This window comes from Ovis aries, chromosome 26 (genome assembly GCF_016772045.2).
Source record: "Ovis aries strain OAR_USU_Benz2616 breed Rambouillet chromosome 26, ARS-UI_Ramb_v3.0, whole genome shotgun sequence".
NCBI lineage: Eukaryota > Metazoa > Chordata > Mammalia > Artiodactyla > Bovidae > Ovis > Ovis aries.
The window spans coordinates 2,278,752-2,294,109 of NC_056079.1; positions in this window are offsets into that span (position 1 = coordinate 2,278,752).

Sequence of the window (15,358 nt, forward strand, 5' to 3'; positions counted from 1 at the left end):
TCCTTGCAGTCCAAGGGACTCTCAAGAGTCCTCTAGCACTGCAATTTGAGAGTATCAGTTCTTCAGTGCTCAACCTTCTTTATGGTCCAATTCTCACATCGATACATGGCTGCTGGAAGAGCTATAGCTTTGACTAGATGGACCTTTGTCGGCAAACTGATGTCTCTGTTTGTTAATTTGCTGTCTAGGTGTGTCATAGCTTTCCTTCAAGGAGGAAGCATCTTTTAATTTCCTGGCTGCAGTCACTGTCTGCAGTGATTTTAGAGCCCAAGAAAATAAATCTGTCACTGTTTCTATTTTTTCCACATCTATTTGCTGTGAAGTGATGGGACCAGATGCCATGATCTTAGTTCTTTGAGTGTTGAGTTTTAAGCTAGCTTTTTCACTCTCCTCTTTCACCTTCATCTAGAGGCTGTTTAGTTCCTCTTCGCTTTCTGCCATTAGGGTGGTGTCATATGTATATCTAAGGTTATCGCTATTCCTCCCAGCAATCTTGAGTCCAGCCTGTGATTCATCCAGCCTGGCATTTCTCATGATGTATTCTGTGTATAAGTTAAATAAGCAAGGTGACAATATACAGCCATGACATACTCCTTTCCCCATTTTGAACCAGTTTGTTGTTCCGTATCTGGTTCTAAGGTTCTAACTGTTGCTTCTTGTCCTGCATATGGGTTTCTCAGGAGGCAGGTAAAGTGTTCTGTGTATTCCCAGCTCTTTAAGAATTTTCCGCAGTTTGTTGTGATCCACACAAATGGTTTCGTGTAGTCAACGAAGCAGAAGTAGCTGTTCTTCTGGAATTTCCTTGCTTTTCCTGTGATCTGACATAGGTTAGCAATTTGATCTCTGGTTCCTCTGCCTTTTCTAAATCCAGCTGGTACAGCTGGAATTTCTCAGTTCACATATTATTAGCTTGAAGGATTTTGAGCATTACTTTGCTAGCATGTGAAATGAGTGCAATTGTGCGGTAATTTGAACATTCTTTAACATTGCCCTTCTTTGGGACTGGGATGAAAACTGACCTTTTCCAGTCATGTGACCACTGCTGAGTTTTCCTAGTTTGTTGGCATATTGAGTGCAGCACTTTAATAGCATCATCTTTTAGAATTTGAAATAGCTCAGCTGGAATTTCATTACCTCCACTAGCTTTGTTCATAGTGATGCTTCCTAAGGCCCACTTGACTTCACATTGTCTGGCTCTAGGTGAGTGATCACAGCATTGTGGTTAAGACCTTTTTTGTACAGTTTATCCATGTATTCTTTCTACCTCCTCTTAATATCTTCTGCTTCTGTTAGGTCCCTACTGTTTTTGTCCTTTGTTGTGCCCATCTTTGCATGAGATATTCCCTGGGTATCTCAGATTTTCTTGAAGAGATATCTATTCTTTCCCATTCTATCGCCAAGTGTATTTTGGAGCAGATATTAGTATGTGTTTGTTGTGCTCAGTAACTGAATGGTGTTAACCAATGTCTTTGATGCCTCTTCAAATCTCAGCTTGTAGGCCTCTAAAGAGGTCTTCATTGTAACATGTAACAATCACATAAAAATTAATAATAATACAATTTATTTTTATAAAATATAATTAGATATACATGCATACATGTATTGAATGCATATATATTGTTTAATTGTGTGTGTGTGTGTGTGTGTGTGTGTGTGTGTATGACTTTTCCCTTTTGAGAAATGAGCTAGGTTTTGAATATACAGTAAGTACCCAGTGACAGTCTTCCCTTATGGCTCAGCTGGCAAAGAATCTGCCTGCAATGTGGGAGACTTGGGCTTGATCCCTGGGTTAGGAAGATCCCCTGGAAAAGAGAAAGGCTACACACTCAAGTATTCTGGCCTGGAGAATTCCATGGACTGTATAGTCTATAGGGTCACAAAGAGTCGGACATAACTGAGCGACTTTCACTTTCACCCAGTGACAGTCACCAAGTATGGAAATAAATAAGATGCTGCTGTTTCCAGAAAACATAGTGTCTAAATTGGAATGAGATGCAGATAAGGAGGTTAATTTCTTGGAGTCTGGTCAAGGCTCTCCTGGAGTTACAGTGTTGTTCTGCAGGATTCCACGGTGGGATAGCTAACTGAACGGCTTCCTGAAAAGCACTGTGAGTTTATTTCGCTGATTATGCAGATCTGTCCTGAGTACCTGTGTCAGGATTCTTCGATGCCAGTTACAAAAGCCGAACTCAAATAACCTTGAGCTTAAAAAAAAGAGAGGAATGTAGCAAGCATAGAAAAAATATACGTCATTTCTAAGGACAGGGACTAAGAACTGATTTTTACACTGCAGTCTGCACTCTGTCTTCATGTTTTTCTGTTTTTCTCTCTGCTGTGCACTTACATCAATGTCCTCTGACTTTTTCAAGGACCAGGGCTAACCTCACAGCCCAGAACCTGAGATCTACAGGAGGGCTCACTCCCAGCTGTCTTTATTCCATGCTTCACTGCTATAAAATCAGCAACAGATGAGTCCTGGTCGGTGCTGGTTTAGGTTACAGCCTGTCTCTGTGAGTAGGATGGATATTGAGGCTGGGACCATAAGAAACACAAGCGGCCGGAAAGTGTGCATTTTCTCAAGGAAACGGGGAGGACAGAAGGGACAGAGTGTGCTGTAGAAGTTAACTGATGCCGAGCAAGCCTGGCCATCAGTTAAGTAACAGTAACACTCCTGACGCTTTGTTTTGTCACAGTCAACAGAATACATTCTGAAGAACGGTATTCCCCATAAGCCAGCAGCCTTACACTGCACTTTAGCCTAAGTACTTTCATACTGTCTTAAAGAAGTTGTATTCATTCCTTCTCAATCAAGAGTAAGTCAGTATCTTCAACCTCTTCACACTTACACACACAAGCACTTTTTGTGGTGTTTCAACACTGTGGTGTGGTAGTCAACACTGCTGTCATTGTTGATCAAGGAAACACAAAAATGGTTTAAAATCTCCACCTGATAAAAGCACAGTGAGTGAATTCACATGCATAGGGTGATTGTCAGTTTCTCCTATTACGTTTCTAAGATTTACCTTTGCTTAAAAATGTCCACTGCTATCAATATTTAACTCTTACTCGGTTAGATGGCATCTTTTCTCTTTTAGGTATATTTTTTGTCGAATGATAATTCTAGATTCTCATTAAATTGATAATATTTTAGTCTGTTATAAAAGATCTATCACATGAGAAAGACCATAGATGCCGATCAATTATAGTTCAGTTACAGTTATATGTACTTATATTTCATTTCCTTGTTTCCCTTGTGGTTATAGAATGGAACCGAAGTAATTTGCATGTATAAGTGAATTCCTCTGCAAAAAGTATATAATATGGAGTCTATATACTTTTAAAGATTCATTGGGAAGATATCAAATGACTGCATATCTAATTGATAACAGTGTCACTGCCTTGGAATTTACTATAGAAAGATTTCCATTGCATTTAGCATGCGTTAACAAGTAGACTTAAACAATTGATTGAAATCAGAAAATGTCAAAACTTTATTCAAAAAATTGTTCTGTATTAGTTATTATACACCGTATTAAATCAAGAAAAATCACAAAGTGGAATGATAGTGTATCTTTTTCATATAATTTGAAATTTTATATACAGAAGTAGCTAATTGGTCTTAGACTGAAATAGACAACTAAGCATGTTCTGAACTATTAATAGGTTCATATTCTATGCATTTGCTTAATTAGGCATTTCCTTAACTATTATTTGCATTGGTTATTTTTTCTGCATTGTTCTCCAGGCAAGAATACTGGAGTAGGTTGCCATTCCCTTTTACAGGAGATTTTCCCAACCCAAGGATCCAACCTGGGTCTCCTGCATTGCAGGTAGATTCTTTACTGGCTGAGCCATCAGGGACAGCCGACTAACACTAACTATTTATTTGGACTGGTTAATATTTCTGCATTATTCTATTGTAAATTTTTTATCTTTTTATTTGGCATTTACCCCTTTGAAGTTTTAAAAAGCAAGTAGCTCTCATAGTATCAGATAAAATAGATCTCAGAACAACAACAAAAAAATGACTAGAAACACAAAGGGACATTACATAATGATGAAAGGGTCATCTGCCCAGAATACATAGTCATCCTAAGTGCATTTGCCCCAGACAATAGAGCCTCAAAGCACAGAAGCAAAAGCTGACAGAGCTGAAAGGAAATGGGCAAATTCACAGTTACAGGTGAGGACTTAAGCACCTCCCTCTCTGTAACTGTTAGAACTGCTAGACAAAAAGACTCGCAGGCTTGCACATGACAGAATCTGGAGTGTTATTTTTCCCAAGTAAAACAGAAAATTTAATAAGTCATTTTACCAAACAGAATTAATAAAATTAGCCTTCATGTCACTATAATGTTTATAGCTTCAGTAGTTTATGCAGAAGACAGGATCTTCTGCTTTTTGGCAGGGGGATGATAAATATTTAAAGATACTTACTTCATATTGAGGAAAATGCACAGGAATGCCACCATTTTCACCAAACAGGGTGGAAGTTTGACAACTGTATGTTGCTATCCATAGGCCAGTCAAGGTTCTTAAAGGGCTGTTACTCTAACGTGACCTCTGTTACTAAAGTCAAGTCAAGTCAAGTCAAGTCGCTCAGTCGTGTCCGACTCTTTGTGACCCCATGGACTGTAGCCTACCAGGCTCCACCCTCCATGGGATTCTCCAGGCAAGAGTACTGGAGTGGGTTTCCATTTCCTTCTCCAGGGGATCTTCCCAATGAATTAACACCTGTTGAAATAGTAAATGATTTTCCAAATATGACATCTGAGTCTCTTTAATCATTTTAACCCAGATGCTTTTACAAGTTGGAAAACTGACATGGAAGGAAGCAGTCAGGAGGGACCTTGGGGAAGGACCGAGGTGTGGCTGTGGGTTGGGGCAGACACCAGCCAGTGCAGACGGTGCCGTGATGGGAGGGGGTGTGCAGGTAACAGGGGCTGCACGGGCCTGTGAGCACTGAGGGCTGCCTCTCAAGGCTGCCAGCTGGACTGGTGGGGAGCCAGAGCACAGGGACGGCGGTGCCTCAGGCTACAGTGTCGAGTATCACTGACCTTGGTTCCCGGCACCTTGAAGTGGTGAGACTGGTAAGAGAATGAGAAGCTCTTGCATTTGCAGAATTAATGAAGTATGATGATCTATTAAAGACAGTTTGGGCTAACAGGTTCTCAGAAAATGTAACTCTTCAATGCTTATGTTTGGAGCTTTACAGGAGATCAATACTACCAAAACAGGAGTTGATGTCAAAATGGAAGATGCTGTGAACTGAGGGGAGCTGGGAATCCAATAAAGAAAAATGAAGAGGTGGCCAGCAGTGTGGTGGTGAAGAAATCCGGGAGACATCTGTGAAACAGACCTTGGGGGAGACCAGCTCCAACCGCCACGGGCCAGAATCTCTGGGCAGAGTCTGCTGTACAAAAGCAGGTGGACAGATCACCGATGTAAGGGCAATGTGTGATGCGACGTGAACAGACCACTAAGTACATATAGGTGGGGAGGGAAGACACTATAGGTCTGTTGACCTGACACAAATAGACGCCAGATGATTGTCCAGCGAAGATGGTTTATTTGGGATCTGCAGACTGTGCTGTCTGGGGTCTGCCCCTGCGGCCAAACATTTGAAAGTCCGTGCCCCTCAAGAGAGGAGGGGTCCTCTAATGCGGGCAAGGCAGGTGGGGGCCGCAGTGAACAGAGTCCCCAGGGCTTGTCATTGCTAAGTCCTTGCCGGGGAAGAAGTGTCTGTCTTGTCCTGTTGGGCTCTGCTACCGTCAGAGCAAACTGATGTTTCTGTTTATTAATTTTGTACAGATCTTAAAAGCAGTAGCATTTCAGGAAATGAAAGGAGTTTGTAATGTACGTGGCTCAGCTGTGAATAGCATCTGTGTTGTCATAGCAACATAAGAGGTAGTGTTGGTCTAAGCAAATTATAACGGAAAAGGGAAAAGAAATGGAAAGCACTGAGGGGCAGGGAGGGCTGATGGTGAGCTGAGTCCCCACCTTCTGTCCTCAGAATGCCTGTGTGCTGTCACAAGATGAGGGTTAACAATCAGCAGCTGAAAGATAATGTTTACACTTTAGAAAAAGTGAGTGTTAGTCAGTCATGTCCAACTCTCTGTGACCCTGTGGACTATAATCTGCCAGGCTCTTCTGTCCATGAAATTCTCCAGGCAAGACTCCTGGAGTGGGTTGCCATTTCCTTTTCCAGTTACACTTTAGAGGTAAATACCAAAACATTTATTAAAAGAATTGAATGTGGTTGCCTGTTGGAGGGGGTATGGACTGCTATGCCTTGTAAAAGTTGGTGGCTCTGAGTTGTGGGCACGTGTCATTCCACTAAGAACAGAAGTTGAAATAAAACAAAACAATAAAAAAATAATGCAATGATATGCTAATGGCCTTAGAGAGTTGAAATATTTCCTTAAGCTCAGTTCACATCCACTGGAGAATGAGAGTGAGCTGTGGGTATGGATCAGAGGCAAAAAATGTCTCCTAAGGTTTTTAAGAATTTTTTTTTCTGAAATACAGTGAGGTCATCAGAAGACATAAACCCTTGGATTATACAGAGAAATATATGCTTAATTACTAGGTTAATGAGATGGGTGAGTAGCATAGGTCTGAATGTTAGCTTATAATTCACTTGATTATTCTGAGACCCTGATTATCTTTAGGAATAAAATGCACACAATTTGTGAAATGTGCTTCTTTATGTGGCTACAACATAACAAAACCACATAATAATCACAATTTGTTCCTTCTGATAGATAGAGCCATTCAAGCACCCTTAATATCATCAATTAGAGTTTTATGCATAATTAAATCACACAGCCAATTAGTGCACAATGAAATAAAAAGGTCAGCTAATGAATAATGGAAATCCTCTACTTGAATAGCAAAACGTGGTTGTGAAGGCGGTAACTTCTCTACAATATCATTTAAACCACCAAGCTAGGATCATGAGTCAGATTTCCATTTCAGGTCTAGAAATTTTCATTTATTTTTAATTAGCTGACTACTAATAAATTGTAGCTTTTCTAGAATGTGAAGAGAGAAGTGATTTATTTACATACTGAGAATCCTCAATCATCGATTAATAATTGTGAGCAGCTTAAATACTTCATGATACTTCTTAAATGCCCCATAAGTATTATCTACTAATAATCATTATTCCAAACTGAAAGGGGTGCAGCTAATTACTTTGCAGCAGGTTTACACAAATAAACCCTGTGTTCTGTGGAGTCACATGCAATAGTTAGAAGCCTTTCTTTTCTGTGTTTTTGCATACATTTTAAGGAAACAAAGATCATGGCATATGATCCCGTCACTTCATGGCAAATAGATGGGGAAACAGTGGCTAACTTTATTTTTTGGGGCTCCAAAATCACTGCAGATGGTAATTGCAGCTGTGAAATTAAAAGACACTTACTCCTTGGAAGGAAAGTTATGACCAACCTAGACAGCATATTAAAAAGCAGAGACATTACTTTGTCAACAAAGGTCCATCTAGTCAAGGCTATGGTTTTTCTAGTAGTCACATATGGATGTAAGAGTGAACTATAAAGAAAGCTGAGCACCGAAGAATTGATGCTTTTGAACTGTGGTGGTGGAGAAGACTCTTGAGAGTCCCTTGGGCTGCAAGGAGACCCAACCAGTCCATCCTAAAGGAGATCAGTCCTGGGTGTTCATTGGAAGGACTGATGTTGAAGCTGAAACTCCAGTACTTTGGCCACCTGATGCGAAGAGCTGACTCATTTGAAAAGACCCTGATGCTGGGAAAGATTGAGGACAGGAGGAGAAGGGGATAACAGAGGGTGAGACGGTTGGATGACATCACTGACTCAATGGGCATGGGTTTAGGTGAACTCCGGGAGTTGGTGATGGACAGGGAGGCCTGGTATGCTGCGGTTCATGGGGTTGCAGAGTTGGGCATGACTGAGCAACTGAACTGAACTGATTGTTCTTTATTTCTAGAATTTTTTTTTAATTTTTTAATTGTTTTTAAAATTTTAAAATCTTTAATTCTTACATGCGTTCCCAAACATGAACCCCCCTCCCACCCCACCTCCCTCCCCATAACATCTCTCTGGGTCATCCCTATGCACCAGCCCCAAGCATGCTGTATCCTGCATCAGACATAGACTGGCGATTCAGTTCTTACATGATAGTATACATGTTAGAATGCCATTCTCCCAAATCATCCCACCCTCTCCCTCTCCCTCTGAGTCCAAAAAGTCCATTATACACATCTGTGTCTTTTTTCCTGTCTTGCATACAGGGTCGTCATTGTCATCTTCCTAAATTCCATATATATGTGTTAGTATACTGTATTGGTGTTTTTCTTTCTGGCTTACTTCACTCTGTATAATCGGCTCCAGTTTCATCCATCTCATCAGAACTGATTCAAATGAATTCTTTTTAACGGCTGAAGTAATACTCCATTGTGTATATGTACCACAGCTTTCTTATCCATTCATCTGCTGATGGACATCTAGGTTGTTTCCATGTCCTGGCTATTATAAACAGTGCTGCGATGAACATTGGGGTACATGTGTCTCTTTCCATTCTGGTTTCCTCAGTGTGTATGCCCAGCAGTGGGATTGCTGGGTCATAAGGTAGTTCTATTTGCAATTTTTTAAGGAATCTCCACACTGTTCTCCATAGTGGCTGTACTAGTTTGCATTCCCACCAACAGTGTAGGAGGGTTCCCTTTTCTCCACACCCTCTCCAGCATTTATTGCTTGCAGATTTTTGGATCGCAGACATTCTGACTGGTGTGAAGTGGTACCTCATTGTGGTTTTGATTTGCATTTCTCTAACAATGAGTGATGTTGAGCATCTTTTCATGTGTTTGTTAGCCATCTGTACGTCTTCTTTGGAGAAATGTCTATTTAGTTCTTTGGCCCATTTTTTGATTGGGTCGTTTATTTTTCTGGAATTGAGCTGCATGAGTTGCTTGTATATTTTTGAGATTAGTTGTTTGTCAGTTGCTTCATTTGCTCTTATTTTCTCCCATTCAGAAGGCTGTCTTTTCACCTTGCTTATATTTTCCTTTCAACATAGTTCTGGAAGTTTTGGCCACAGCAATCAGAGCAGAAAAAGAAATAAAAGGAATCCAAATTGGAAAAGAAGAAGTAAAACTCTCACTGTTTGCAGATGACATGATCCTCTACATGGAAAACCCTAAAGACTCCACCAGAAAATTACTAGAGCTCGTCAATGAATATAGTAAAGTTGCAGGATATAAAATCAACACACAGAAATCCCTTGCATTCCTATACACGAATAATGAAAAAGTAGAAAAAGAAATTAAGGAAACAATTCCATTCACCATTGCAACGAAAAGAATAAAATACTTAGGAATATATCTACCTAAAGAAACTAAAGACCTATATATAGAAAACTATAAAACACTGATGAAAGAAATCAAAGAGGACACTAATAGATGGAGAAATATACCATGTTCATGGATCGGAAGAATCAATATAGTGAAAATGAGTATACTACCCAAAGCAATCTACAAATTCAATGCAATCCCTATCAAGCTACCAGCCACATTTTCACAGAACTAGAACAAATCATTTCAAGATTTGTATGGAAATACAAAAACCTCGAATAGCCAAAGCAATCTTGAGAAAGAAGAATGGAACTGGAGGAATCAACTTGCCTGACTTCAGGCTCTACTACAAAGCCACAGTCATCAAGACAGTATGGTACTGGCACAAAGACAGACATATAGATCAATGGAACAAAATAGAAAGCCCAGAGATAAATCCACACACATATGGACACCTTATCTTTGACAAAGGAGGCAAGAATATACAATGGAGTAAAGACAATCTCTTTAACAAGTGGTGCTGGGAAAACTGGTCAACCACTTGTAAAAGAATGAAACTAGATCACTTTCTAACACCGCACACAAAAATAAACTCAAAATGGATTAAAGATCTAAATGTAAGATCAGAAACTATAAAACTCCTAGAGGAGAACATAGGCAAAACACTCTCTGACATAAATCACAGCAGGATCCTCTATGATCCACCTCCCAGAATTCTGGAAATAAAAGCAAAAATAAACAAATGGGATCTAATTAAAATTAGAATTTTTTTTTTTTTTTAAATCAGAATGAGGTTCTTGAAATAAAGAGGCTCCCTGTCTGCCTCACATTTGAGAATGCTTCAGTGTCCCCTTTTGGTGCCCATTCATGGTCGTGCCAGTCCTGTGACCCGTGTAACAGACACACTGGCCCTTTCTCCTGTCCAGTCTTGGCTCTGTGAGAATGTCCGTCATCTGATGGCACTGTGTCCCTCGGACCATTCCTTGTGTTGAGGTTCCTTTCCACTCATCAAATACAACTGTTAACTGTAAGAACTTAACTGAGCTTAGTATATTAGTTTGAATCAGTAATATCAAATTCAAAGGCCACAGGGTATCAAATGAGTTGTATAGCATTTTGTAGATTCTACAATGTTCTTTCTTTCTTTCTTTCTTTCTTTTTTAGCACTCTGCCGTGTCTGACAGCCACAGACACATGATGCTGTGCTTCCCGCTCTCCTTTCCTGGGTCTCCTGCTCGGCGGCGCATCTTTCAGCTGGTGTTGAGTCAGGTTCGCTGGACCAGGGGTTCCGCCAGTGTCACTGTGTTCTGCAGGCTCGTGGTCATGTTCATCACGTGCCCTTTTGTGTGGTTCCTGTGTCCACTGTAACACCGCATCTGCTGTTTTACAGCAGCGTTAGGACGCCACGTGCAGTTGCCACATCTTGCTGTTCTCCCTCCATGAGGTCAGTGTCACCTTCTCAGGCTGAGCATTTTGGTGCTGGTTTGGTGGACACCCCTGGTTTCTTGACAGCCCCCAACGGAGGACCATGCAGCCACTTTTAAGGCTTTGCTGTTAAACACAGCAGAGTCAATAAATACGTTTTATTTTTATTTCTTTTAAACACCAAAAACATTTTGTAATGGGGTAGGGCCAATTAACAATGTTGTGAGAGTTTCAGGTGGACAGCAAGAGACTTAGCCATACATATACATGTAACCATTCATCCCCAAAGATATATTTTAAATAGGACATTTGCACAAACACAGTTAGAGCTGTAAGTAAAAAATATGGTGAAAGCATTCCTAATACTAAGAGAAGTTTCCCACTCAAGCTGCACCAGCTCACCATCTCAGCCGAGTGTGGAGGTGAAGCCTGTGTTCACTCTCAGGCCTGCGCTTGCCCAGCATCTCCTTTTCTCCCTTCACTCTCTGTTCCTCTAATCTGTGTTTCTCTAGTTAGGAGCAGGTCCAGCGTTTTTATATCTTTCTTTGTCATGAAGGCCTGCCCCTGTGTTGTAAATGTTTCATTGCATATAGTCTGCACAGAGAAAAGCTAATGCTGTAGGTTTACAGTTTGACAAGGGCCTGCGTTCTCAGCCCAGTCAGCCTCTGATAGAGGAAAGGGAGGTTAGCAGCTTCTGCAGAGCCTTGTCTCTGCCTGGTCAGTCCCTGGGCACACACGTGTGCACACACACGCACACACATGCCCTCCCTCTGGGGAACCTCGGAGGTGGTGACAGTCTAGGTGCCATGGCCATTGCAGGAGCCCCGCTGTCGCGTGATGGGCGCTGACTGCCGGGGCAAACCTGTGCCTTGTTAGACAGAATCTCCTCTCACTCTCGCTCGGACCTTTTCATCCCAAAGGATCAGGTACAGGGAAATGGCCTCTGTTATACAAGTTCCTGGCAGTCATTCACAGATACCCACCGTCGCTGGGGACTCCCAGTGTCCAGGCTGACCAGTAAGAGAGCATCACCTGTGCACAGCGATTGTGCGTGTGTCGTAGGCACTTTATGCGTCACTCATGTTAAGGCAGAGGGGAAATAATGCTGTCGTCACTGACAGATCTAGGAGGCAACTCGATGATGTACAGCGGTGTTTTATTTCACTGCCCTAACAAGAACCCTTTCTTCAGTGAGAGACTTACTGAGCTGCTCGATACAGCCTATTTGCCCAGAAGCCCGGGTCCTGAAAGCACTTGGTCATGTTTTGTTCCTGTGGCCGCTGCCCATGTCCCCAGCTTTTCATTTCAAGGGGATATAAGCTGTCTGGAGGGCCCCCTGTTTCTCATGACCAGTGCCTTTTGTGGTCACTGTGTGACTTCAGCAGAGGTTTATGACCTGGGAGAAGCGGGTTCACGGGTCCATCTTCCGCAGCACAGCCCGGCCCCCGTCAGCTTCTGCAAAACCGGCTGTGGTTTGTTCTGTGCTGCTTACTCTCAGCAGAGGTGAAATTTAAGTGCCCATCGAACATTCGCTGAAATCTCCTAAGACCATGATAAGTAGTGGCTGACACTCAAGTGTTTAGTGACATTTCCAATGGGAACATTCATCCTTTCACATCAAGGCCAGGGGACTCCAGCCGCTGCAGTCCTCCGGGAGGTAGGACTTATCCGGAGCCCCAAAATTAATTCCCTTCTTGTCAAACAGCTGTTTCCCAGACATTTTCCTCTGTGCTCCCACTTAATTTTTATGTTTTCTGAAACATTTTTTAAACCTATGCAGTGATGAGAAAGCTCTATGTGACGATTACATCAGTCAGGGGAAGTTTTGAATCATTCGCCATTGGTATCAATCAGGAGTCTTTTCATTTCAAGTAATAATAATAAAAAGCAACTCAGGCCACCTTGGCAATTCGTGCGACAGTGCTGGCTCTGGAAAGGAGTGATTTTTGACCCAAAAATGCTTCCTGGAGCTGACGACTGCCTAATGGAGCGTCTCTCTAGCTGTGGTCCCCAGGGGGCTGCCCGTCCACCCGGGCCAGCCCAAGGTTGCCTGGGCAGAGGGAAGAGAATATTCTTTCACCCAAATTTAAATAAGAGATTTGAAATTTGCTCTGTATTCGTTTTAATTGCCTGCCTACCCTGGAGGCAGTGGCCGTGTCCAAGGATAGAGGGTTCCTGTGATAATTTAGACCCAGGTCACAAGCTGCTGTTGTAGACACAGAGGTGCATCAGGCCCCCTGAAGGGCAGGGGGAGCAGGCCATGATGGGTGGCCCCAGACATCCCTTCTGCTCGTTGCTTCTAATGAAGGAAGGAAAGAAGGGCAGTGGGGAATCCAAATCACAACCATTCACCACAAAGTGTCATTAATAAACACTCTTTCACTTACATAACAAATATCAGCACTAATAGGGCCAAACAGGTGTTGTTGTTTTTTTTTTTTCCCCCTCTTGATCCTCAAGGAGTCTGTCACCTACCAGGGAACAGAGACTTTTAAAATACTTACTATAACATGTTGGAAAATGTGACTTTTTCTATTGTCTCAAATTGTCCTCTAATCTTTGTTTTCAAAGCAGCCTACAGTCTGTGATACCTGGGTCAACCTCACACCAGGCACCCAGTAAATAATATAGTAGCCTTGGTGATAAAGATGAAGACAGTGAGGATTCTGCAGAAGAGCTTTCACAACACAGGCCCCTGACCTTTTATTTTTATTATCTATTTTTAAATCTCTCTCTCTCTCTCTTTTTTTTTTTTTTTTGGCTGTGGCATTTGAGATATTAGTTCCCTGACCAGGGATTGAACCCACGCCTCTACATTGGCAGCATGGAGTGTTTAACCCTGGACCACCAGAGAAGTCCCCAGAAATTTCATTTTTATTTTCAGTGATAAGCTTTCTTCTAGTTCCGCATGCTTTTCAATAATAGTCTGCTTAGGCCTTCCCTAATTCACGTTCAGAAGTGATCCTCTGGTCATCTTCACAGGCAGCTGACTTTATTAAGAAATCTAGACCTTTCCAACTTTAACTAATCAAAGGAAGCTTCAGCTTGCATGGATATTACAAAGAAACGTCAGGGCTGCTGTGTTTGCAGAGAGGAGGGGTTTTATGCAGTCAGGGTCCCAGCAAAGACTTTCTCTAAGATCTGATGGGTGAATGCTAACTGGGTCTGAAAGGATCAGGATTTGTAATCAAGTTGAGTAAAATAATGTAAAAGTTAGGGATGTTTCACCAACTTCTTACTACAGGCTGCGCCCTCCTCCAAGCTGCAGAAGGACTTTAGTCTTTTATCCTGGGGTCCCTGGTTGCTATACCTTTGTCTGCATCATTGGTTTCTTTTTTCTAACAAATCACACCCCTCTCAAGGCCCAGCTGGTTTTCGTATGCTCCCTCTCGTTAATTAAACTTTCATCACCAGTGAGAACAACCATCACAGAGAGTGCGGGTCTGCTGTGTGCCAGAGCTCAACTGCTTCTGGGGTCTGGCCATCTCCCAGGAAGGCAGAATGGACCCTCACTGTGGGTAAGGTGCCCACTCTTTCACACCAAAGAGTGTTCTTTTAAAATTTACTTTATTGGAGTCTATTAGAGTCTAGTTGGTTTACAATGTTGTTTTAATTTCTGCTGCACAGCAAAGTGATTCAGTGAAACATTTCTTTTCATATTCTTTCCATTTTGGCTTGTCACAGGATATTGAATATGGTTCCCTGTGCTTTGCAGTGAGATCTGTTGTTTATCCATCCTGTATATAATAGTTACATCTGCTAATCCCAGACTCTCAGTCCTTCTCTTCATCACCGTCCTCCTCCTCTTCATCACCGTCCTCCTCCTCAGCAACCACAAGTCTGTTCTCTATGTCTGAGTCTGTTTCTGTTTCGTAGATAAGTTCCTTTGTGCCATTATTTTAGATTCTACTATATGTGGATAATTATAAGGTATTTTGAACCCACTCCAGTATTCTTGCCTGGAGAACCCCATGGACAGAGGAGCCTGGTGGGCTACAGTCCCTGGGGTCACAAAAGAGTTGGACATGACTTAGAGGCTAAGCAACAACAGCATATGATATGTGATTTCTCTTTCTGACTTACTTCGCTTAGTAGGATCATCTCTAAGTACATCTATGTTGCTGCAAATGGCTTTATGTCTTTCTTTTCTATAGCTGAGTAGTATTCCACTGTATACATACAGAACAATGTCTTAGTTCTAGTGTTAGAGGCCATGGAAAATCTGTCTGTTTTTTTTTAGAGAAAGATTTTCAAAAAATAAGTGAATATGTATGTGAGGAGCTAGGGAAGGCTAATTCATGGGGAAGGGCAGACGTGTTTTGGGGACATAATATATGCATTTCCACTTGCTTTGCTAAAGTAAACACCAGGACTGGGTGATTTTGCTAGAAATCATGCTTAAGGAAGTTAGCTATAGGAAGTCGGCCACCTGTCATAACTACAGCTTTTCCATAACTAACTTCTGTAAGCTTGCAACTGGAAATCTGTTTTGTGTCTCAGTATCCCTTTTGATGGGGAAAAAGAATGTTTGTGTAATGGAGCTGTTTCGTTTTAACATCCCAAATATGAATTTAAGTCTGTCTGGCCAGACTGCTATCA